Genomic DNA, 9,738 nt, shown 5'->3' on the forward strand with positions numbered 1-9,738 from the left:
ACATCAATCTAGCGAAACGGCCGCGAGCGCACCATGAGCGTGGCATGTAAATCATTTCGTACATGACTTGTATGTCATGATTTGCATGTTACCACCTCTCCTTTACGTTCGTCATACAGTCGTGTGAGGCAATAGCGATTGTGGTGTATATCAAGCAAGCGAAATGGCCGCTAATTCACCATGAGCGTGGCATGTAAATCATGACATACATGACATGCATGTCATGGTTTTCATGTACCACCTGTTATTCATGTTCTTCATACAGTCACATCGCGCAATACCAATTTTGGTGTATATCAATCTCGCAAAATGACCGCGAATGCGCCATGAGCGTGGCATGTAAACCATGTAGTGCATGATATGCATATCATTATTTTCATGTTACAACGTGCCAGTTATGTTCGCCATACAGAAATGTCTCGTCATACCAGTTTTCTATATATTCATTCATTTAAACGGCCGCGAGAGCCCCGAGACCATGTCATGTAAATCATGCTGCACATGACATGCGTGTCATGATTTGCATGTTAGGACCTGTCAACTCCTGTCCCGCCATACCAATTTTGGTATATATGAAATTAACGGAACGGCAGCAAGAGCCCCAAGGCAGTGGAATGTAAATCATGCTGTTCATGATATGCCTGTCGTGATTTTCATGTTATGACCTGTCATTTATGTCTGTAATAATGTCATGTTACGCCACACCAATTTTGGTATGCATCCGATTAACGAAACGGCGAGGAAAGCACAAAGTCGTAGGCGGCTAGATAGATAGATAGATAGATAGATAGATAGATAGATAGATAGATAGATAGATAGATAGATAGATAGATAGATAGATAGATAGATAGATAGATACGCTCAAAGTCGCAGAAGTTCGCTAAGAAATGCTTCGCATTTAAAAAAATTGATTTGTGGCGTAGTGGGTACGTTGCTAGTGTAGTTGTATTAGCAGCCACAAGAGAGTTTATAACGGGTTCTAGAAATGCCGCTCTTCGAGCTTTCGCTGTGACTGTGCTGCGCTTCCCGTGCAGGCATGGCGTTTTTTAATGACGATAGTCTTTTTTGGGGAACTTAAACGCAGAAATTTTGGTCTGTCTTTCTGTCTGTCTTTCTGTTTGTCGGCACGTCACCCGATTCAGCCATCCGGCCAAAGTTAACCACTTGCCTACCGCCCACCCATCTTGAATTGGTACGGCTGTTCATACTTGTGAACGTTGTCGATCAAAAAGTAAATATTACGCATATCTGAGGCGCAACATCATTAGGTAAGCATTAGGTGGTGTGTTCCTTTAATAGAAATTACATAGATACGCAATTTTATAGACCCTAGTTTCTTAAGCTGCGCCGAAAATGCGACTGCGCTGAGACTTGTCTTCCTCCGTGCCCTCTGCGCTACCTCATGTTGTGTTTCGGTTTCGGTTCAGTATTTCATTGTACGAATGACAGGGGGCGCCGCTCTGGCATTCCTGTTTTACCCAGGCGACGTGTAAATAAGAGAGTTTGTGGAGAGTACTCGTTGAGTGCGGACGTTTCTTCTCCTTCGGCGCTTCGCGCCAAACAGCGTGTTCGGGCTGGCCGGCGTCCACGCCACTCGCGTTGGTCACCGCCGGTCTTCGCCTGCCGCTGCGCCGGGACTACCAGCCCGCAACACAGCACTCATGTTTCCCGACGTATTGCCAGATGGCGTCCATATCTCACGCAGCGCCTCTTCTATCGTCTTTAGACGACATTTGCAGCGAAGCACGCAGATACGCGGCCAATTTTTTTTACCTAGAAGGTGGCACATATATAGAACGTCTATAGAACAAACTTGAAGGGACACTAAAGAGGGAAACACTTTTTCTATTATGAGTAAATTACAGTTTTACAATTCCAAAATCACCACGGTCACCGCGGCAACACTGTTGGTAAGCGAGAAAATGCGCAAAATGGAAATGCGGGTGGTGACGCCAGCTTGAAATTCGCGCAGCAAACAACGACACGTCATGGATTCAGGCGGCGTCTACTGGGGCCTACGTAGTCTCTAATCGGTAAAACTAGTACATTGACCTCTGAGAGGGTCATAGACTTTAAATGCGAAGTTTCAGGAAATTTTGTTGAGCCAATGTCCCCAAAATACGGAGAATACAGCTTAATATACGTGACGTCATGCGCGGAGATGTCGGCGCGAAATTTATAAATGGAACTTTGACCTTGATTTTCTCCTGTATTAATAAATTTATGATGGTGAAGTTTACAACATTCCAGTTCTCTGAGTACACGTTATCATTAAAACTGATTAATTGTTTCATTTTAATGTCCCTTAAAGAACTGAGCAAAATCTAACCCCGGCCCGACCCGAAACCGCCACCTCAAACACGGGCCCGGCACTAAGCCGCCAGAGTCTACTACACCAACAAAAAGATGCCGATCAGCAGCGCAGGAGAAATCTTGTATTAACTGTCGCAAACAACCCACCGAACATTAATAAGACCTTTAAAGAGCACTTTAACATATTGGAACAGAGCGAGCGACTATCCAACATTCTCAATTCTTTGGAAGATGCAATACTAGACACGCGGGGTCTAGACATTGTCCATTTAGGGGAAGGTGGGGGCGTGGAGACTGTATTCTTGTCAGAAAATGGCATGGCTTCCTAAACTAACACAATGTTCGTTTTAAGCAAAATTATTCTTAGTGACCCTCTTGATGATGAAGAAAGTCTACCGATGTGGTATTAAGTCTGGGCCCTTGCACCTTCAGTAACATGTGGTGTGATGCCCGAGGCACTTCTGAATAGCCGAAAGTGCTGTATTTCAGTTTCCAGCTACGTCTTCTGAGCCTCTCCAAGAGAGATTTTCCTATTGGTAAAATATTCGGGCATGTGAAGAAAAACGGAGACATTGGAGAGACAGTAAAATATTAATATTTGGCCGTTGCCTCATGGGCAATATGCTCGAAAAGCTACTTATGCATAATGAGGGTGTCCAACGACTTCATATATGCCAGGAGTATTTAACACGCGGCCCACAGACCTTTAGCTAGCGGCTTAGCCCGCCTGTGGCTATCTTCGTGCCATATTTTTTTTAGGTTTCTAGATGAATATGTTAATGGGCCTTCAAGTTTAATGTACACCGTCCGCACCAGAAACGAGCTTCAAGGAAAACGCCGACGGACGGGTTTCTTTTGGAATGTTTACTACTAAATACTCAATTCTCCTCAGTCATTCTTGGAGAGAAACAAAAGGCACAAGGCCAAAAGCCCCTGCGGAGAAATGACCAATATGAGCGCTATTGAAAATAATTTCTTTGATATGTAAAGGTTGGCTTAGAAGCTTCCCCCTCTCCCCCCACCCATGCTCCAATATCCTGCACTGCACCGGCCTTGGCGGGAGTAAATTGCGTGACTGCGGCCCGCTTGCTGCAGTGAGCTTGAGGCCCGTGGTATATATCAATACATATGTGTAAGAGCTCCCTTTAAATAGTTACGAATCAACAAAAGCAGTTCTTTTTGTTCTTTTTGCTAACATTGACATTACTTTTCTTGCATTTTTCTAGGCCTGTACCTGTGTCGGGAAGGTGTCATACGGCTGCAATCTGCCGTGTATATGTAGTTGCGAGTACAGCGGTTCAAACCGCGGCGTGTGCATTTTGCGCAAGCTAAATAAACCAAAATAAAGTTAACTTTCTTTATAAGAGAAATAAATAACAATTGTCGTGGCGCAGATGAGTGAGCAATAAACTTTTATTGAAGCCATCAATTTGGTTGGCTGGGCCGAGGCCTCCCACGTGGGGACGTGGAGGTCTCGCCTCTCCGCTGCCTCACGGTCCTGCTGGGTCGCGCAGAACAAACATTCTTTAAATGGGCTGATGGACGTTTCAGCTTTCCATTGCTTCAGCTCATATTACAAAACATACTTTCTCACCCATGCAACTTATTTATTAATTTAATTAGGTCGTCAAGTGCAGAAGCCTGGCTGCTACACATCGTCCTTCATGGCAGCACTCTCGTAGCGCACAAATATATTTTTTAAAGGGATACGAAAGGAAGCTTTCGCCGCGGAGATTATTAAACTGAATGAAACCATAGGAGCTGAAGTTGATTGTGACAGTCCATATTTTCCACCAGAAACAAGCTGAAAGTAATGGATTTAATCTCTTTCAGAAAATAACGCGCCTCGCGGCGCCGATGTGATATACCTGGACAGCGTCGTAGGAAGTGCGCGTTCACAGCTTAGAATGTAGCATCGAGCAGAAGTCGCACGAGGAATGGAACGCGTCTGCATGAAATCAGCGCGACAGGAGGCCCCCTCGAGTAAACAAGAGAAACCAAAAAATGACCCAAGAAATATCTCTTCTTATAACTTCTTTCGTGTTCAGGCCTGTAGAACTTCAACGTAGGCAAATTAGGCACATAAGAAACCATGACGATGCCTTCCTTTCAGCTGGCGACGTACTCGCGGAGTTTTTCTTTTCTTTCGGACCGACATGCCGTTTGGTCAGCGAAGTAGCCTGCATCGTGTTTGTCTCCGATGCTGTCTTCGCCAAGCTGTCCATTTTGCCAGCTGCACGAGAATCGTAACGGGACTTTTTATTGCCTCTGTCCGCTATGCTCTACATTTAGCCCTCTACGATGAGCATTAAAGCAAGGCAGTAGAAGTGACGTTGTGTTCGCCGGAAACCATCGTGCGAATAGTGCTTTCGGCTGCCTACGCATGACGGGCGATCGCACCGCCGTATATTCGCAGCCAATAGTAGCACTGCAGACTGGAGAGGTTGTGGTACAGGTGCCGGCGGTCGGTTCCTCGCCACTTTGATAATGTCGTCTGTCGCTGTCGAGGAATTTGCACGTACAACCGCTAAATTGGCTTCAAATGTGGGCCACAATTTGTTTCTGCCACAAAATTATTTCTGATACAGTAAGTCGGTTTTTATAAGCAGAACCCGCACTTATTAATCTCTTCAGCGTAACTCAAGTTTCCAAGCCACTGGTGAGATCGGGAGCCGCGATGCTGTAGCATTTCGTAAAAATAAACTGCACTCGCCGCCTCACCCAACCAGGTCCCTGCGCTTCCATCTTTCATCGTCACATCGAGATGATCGAGAAAACTAATCGCTTATGTTGACGCAATTCCGTATGTTGACGTAACACCTGCAAATAAATATTGGAGAGCCGAAATTAACACTCTACGACATGCTCGCACTTGATCGCGAACGCCATCGGTTGCGGAGTCCTCCTAGCTATGCCTCGATTTATATAGGCGCCTGCGACGGCAGGTTGGTGTGATGTATAAGTCGCTCGCGAAGACGTCGCTTTGCTGTCTGTTTTCTCGTAAACAGAAGTAGCGTAGATTAAAGATGCTTGTTTTGTCATTGATGACTACGATACAAAATATTCAGGGCGTACATGGGCGGTGCCCTCGGTCTGAATGGTGCTTACGCGCTGCTCGCTCGTTCGTCTCATGTGTCTACAATCGTGGGATGCCGCATGCTGAAACTTAGGGCGCCGTACGCCATTTCGAACGCAGGATCATACCCTTTATTCAGCGGCTTGATGGCAGTCGGGATCGACACTCCTTCAATTGGTCTCCCTAGAACCTTGCATGGTTGCGCGTTCAATAAAGTGAGATTGAAGCGCCGACATGAGGCGAGCGCCCGTGTTCCGCCTCTCGCTGTTGGTTGTTTGCATGAGAGTAGGAACACGCATATGAGCACGATATTTTTATTTTGTTTGGTTTTTGTTTTTACTTCCAATAAACTCTCCTCCGAACGCTCTCTCTCCCTCCCTCTCAGTGATCATATATATATATATAGTGAAACCTCGGTGATACGAATCTCGCGGGGTTACCAAAAATATTCGTATCATCCGAAATTCGTATCACCAGAAAAAATGGAACATTAGCATGCGACAAAAGAAAGTTGGCATACGTTTTGATTCAGTGTTTCTTAGGGCCGCAGCGACGTCATGAAGGGCTCTGAATGATTGCCAGTAAAGTTTTTTAAACGACAGCGATCATACTTGTACTCGTATATAAGGTGTATGCGCGCGTCTGTAATTAATGAACCAGATGTGTTGTGCCCCGTGACCGCTAGTAGCCCCTTCCTAATCTTACTACGCTTTTCTGCATGACACGTACTGCGGCGAAAGGGACTTAAGAAGCGCTTTGCACACGATAGATGGAGGCCAAGCTCCTTCGCCAAGACCGTCCGCTTCGTCTCTTGGGGTCTTCGTCTACCTTTAATGGGACTTCATGGCGGACCCGCAGCCCAAGTTTCGGTCTTGTTTCATAGAACGTCTGATTTCGGCGACATGGCTTGCATCGACGTGGCAGGCACGCGTTAACACAGTACAAAGACGCTGCTGCCTCGAGCACAGGAGCACGCGTCAACGCGTCGGAAAAAAAGAACGATAGCGCGACGTCAACGCAATCTGTAACCTAAATGCGAAGGCGCCTAAAGGCCTCCAATATTCGTGCGCACTATCTCGGAGGCAACGACGCACCGTTGATGGTCGCGCAGCACGCATGCCCGCGCCCGCGCGTGACTGCCGCGTCTACCGCGAACGCGCGGGCCGCACCTGTTCGTACCTGCGCGCTAGTGTACGTTCATATCAAACGTCGTGGGGTGCAAATAGGTTCGCAACAACCGTACTCTAATACAATGCAGGCTAATGGGCATTGGCCGGGACCACAGAAAAATTCGTATCACCCCGAAATTCGCCAGAGCCGTGATCCTATCACCGAGGTTTTAATATATATATATATATATATATATATACCAACTATGAATGTTGCGTGAAAAATTTTCATGCTAGCTTTAATACGCATCACCGTGAATTACAGCCATGCTTTGCTTATATGTTGCACAAAACAAATGTGGAATTACGGCAAACACGGCCCAAATAAAAAACAAATGTTGGCTAACTAACTGTGATGCTACTTGGTACGTTTCCTATTTGAAACAGAAACTTCAAAAAAGTGTCACATATAGTCGAATCATTTACATTTTAGGGAAAGAGTTATTTATAGGCAGTGTAAAAGAAAGTAAAGACACTTAAAGGTACGAGTTTATTAAAAAAGTAACAGTTTCGCCGCAAAGCCGAAACAATGAATGCGATAGCAACAAATTCCCAAGTCACAAGAACACCATGCAGCTCGATACTTGCAGCACGCCCGTCAACCGCAAACGACTCACGAAAAGAACACGCACAGGATGACCACGAACTAACAACGGCAACTAACAACGTAGTAGTAACAACGTAGTAGCAACAGCAACTAACAACGGTAACTTGCAGCGCACTGCGCTGCTCAAAGACAACGAAGGACGCCCGAAAAGAACGCACAGGTATACACAGGACGAGTGCGAACAAACAACTGTCCCAATTACTTATTCGTGTTTGAGCGGCGCGCTACAACCCAACGTTCTTATATATTTTTGTCTTCTTAAAAAATGCGGCGCTTGAACTGGTCCCTCCGCGGCTGTAACCTAAATGCCGAATAACTCAGCCACGCGCGGTGGCGCGTGGCTGAGTTATTCAAAGCGGCGCGCTGAGCAGCGAGAGGTCGCAGGTTCGAATCCCGGTGGCACGCATCGAAACTGTTTTTCTTCTGATTTATTATTATTCTTTGTTGGTTTTAGATATATGGGGCATGACGGCGACGGCATAAATCAGCCGAGAGTATCCATATAATTGCTATCGCGATAAAAAGGTCATGTTGGAAATATTAAAATCAGAAACACCGGTCCCAGTTTAGTGAACATTTTTTTATAGAAGACCGCTTATGCCAGTCACAACGCTGTGTAAATAATGTGTGTCCTCATTTACTTTTTTCACAAAGTCTAACGCGCCATAGTGACCTATGCTGAGTTTACTGGCACAATGCCATTGCTGGTTATCAGCTTTCATTGTACGTATATCTAGAGTTTTAATTATTTTGCTGCATCAGAAATTTCTTCTTGTCGCTTGTCTTCCACGAAAATGTATTTTCACATTCTATTTGCGTCTAGCCTACGAGGAAGTGGGCTACTTCCGCACTCTAAAGGACTAACACGTACACAGTTTAAAGCCTACAACCTCAACTTACGCCTCCATTCTTTGCTGGTCAGGAGCATGCGAGGCATTGTGAGCGCTTTTTTTAGCTGACTTTGGCGAAAATCACCTTGAACACATAACAAAGCATCTGCATGCAGCGGCAAGCGACCTTAATTCATAACTAAATTCCACAAAGAGCTGGCGGGCAGTTATCGAGGTGTCTTCTCACTGCCTGCTTTCCTTCCACCACGTGCATTGGATACTGTGACCTTCTTCGCCATCGAGCGCATACTGTGGGTAAACAGCATTTATTAAAACATTACCACAGCCATTTCCCAAACCGCTTATTTCGCTTACTGCTATCACATGCTTTCCGCGTCGCAGATTTTGCTGTATCACCTCGACCTTTACACCGGCGTTTTTGCAGCCCGCTAACGCGTGGTGCGGCATGCTTCAGCCAACGTTGCCGAAACAGCTCAATTTATGATGTTTTGTCAGCACCTTGCTTACGAGCTTTCTAACGTCGAGTACAGCAGAGGCCAATGGTGGCGCCAGACCGACATTATCCTTCGGTCTACACGTTATAACCGTACAAATTCTTTAGACAGCCTCAAGTAGTCATACAACAAGAAAGTTTGAGTTATTCTGGAGAGTCATTTATGACAGCGGCGCAGAAGTGACAATGAGTGCGGCGCAGTTGAGTATAAACGTTTCGACTTAGTCTAGCTGTTCACTACACTCTATGCGTACGGCTCAAGCCTACGTCCAACTATTAGGCGCTGATCTTTTACGCGTCCACAAAGATTGCTAAAAAAATATTTTCGTCGCCTAAATGTTTTTAGTTGTTCTTCGTGCCTACCTACGAAAGCTACAACCATATGATGAGGAAATTTGCGACACCCACGAGCTTCGCGAGCACTGCTCTACGCGCCTCAAGGGAATCCTGTCTTTATCTATGATCACCGTAATGAAGCAGACAGGGACGGTATACACAAAGCTTTCTCTTGCGTATGCAAACTTTATCTAGAAATTTTCGTATCTCAAAAGCGCTATACCAATGGTACGCATTTAACTCACTCGTCACTTTTGAGGGCAAGGAAGAAACAGAAAGCCGATAACACACGGAAAGCAACAAGTGCGCTCACATGACAGCAAGGCAGCATGCCAAGCGTCTAGCATTGAGAATATGCGACCAACGCCATCAACGTTTCGCTGCGTTAACGCTCCAGTCCCGGCCCTCAGCAACAGCGCTTACGCACCGTCGTGTTGGAGCAAACGTCCAAGGGGCCTCGTAAAACTAAGCGCTCGTGTTTCAACAACGGCCATAGTTTTAAAAAATCTACATGATCGGTGGCTTTACGCAGTAATACGTGCACTATCTCGCCAAGTGCAAGTGAATCACTCTGTAGACACACCGCATTTATGACATCCCCTTAAATTGGAAACATTGAAGGTTTAATAATGAGACGTCCCCCTCCGTCCACCATTTTAGATACCCCGCAGGAGTGTCTGCGCCAGTGGGCGTTTGGTGAGTGGCGTCACCATGGGCACGAGCCAATGGGAGGAGGGATGGTTCGACCCCGTCCGACGCCTCGCTGTGCGTTGCTTAGGCGTGTGCGAGGAAAAGGGGATCCAAAGGGTTTAGCCGACGCCGGATGATTGAAACTTTAAGGCAAAGGCAACACACCCTTTCGGCCCCAGCTTCACGTAGACGGCACCCCTGGG

Source organism: Rhipicephalus sanguineus, chromosome 3 (assembly GCF_013339695.2).
Source record: "Rhipicephalus sanguineus isolate Rsan-2018 chromosome 3, BIME_Rsan_1.4, whole genome shotgun sequence".
Classification (NCBI taxonomy): Eukaryota; Metazoa; Arthropoda; class Arachnida; order Ixodida; family Ixodidae; genus Rhipicephalus; species Rhipicephalus sanguineus.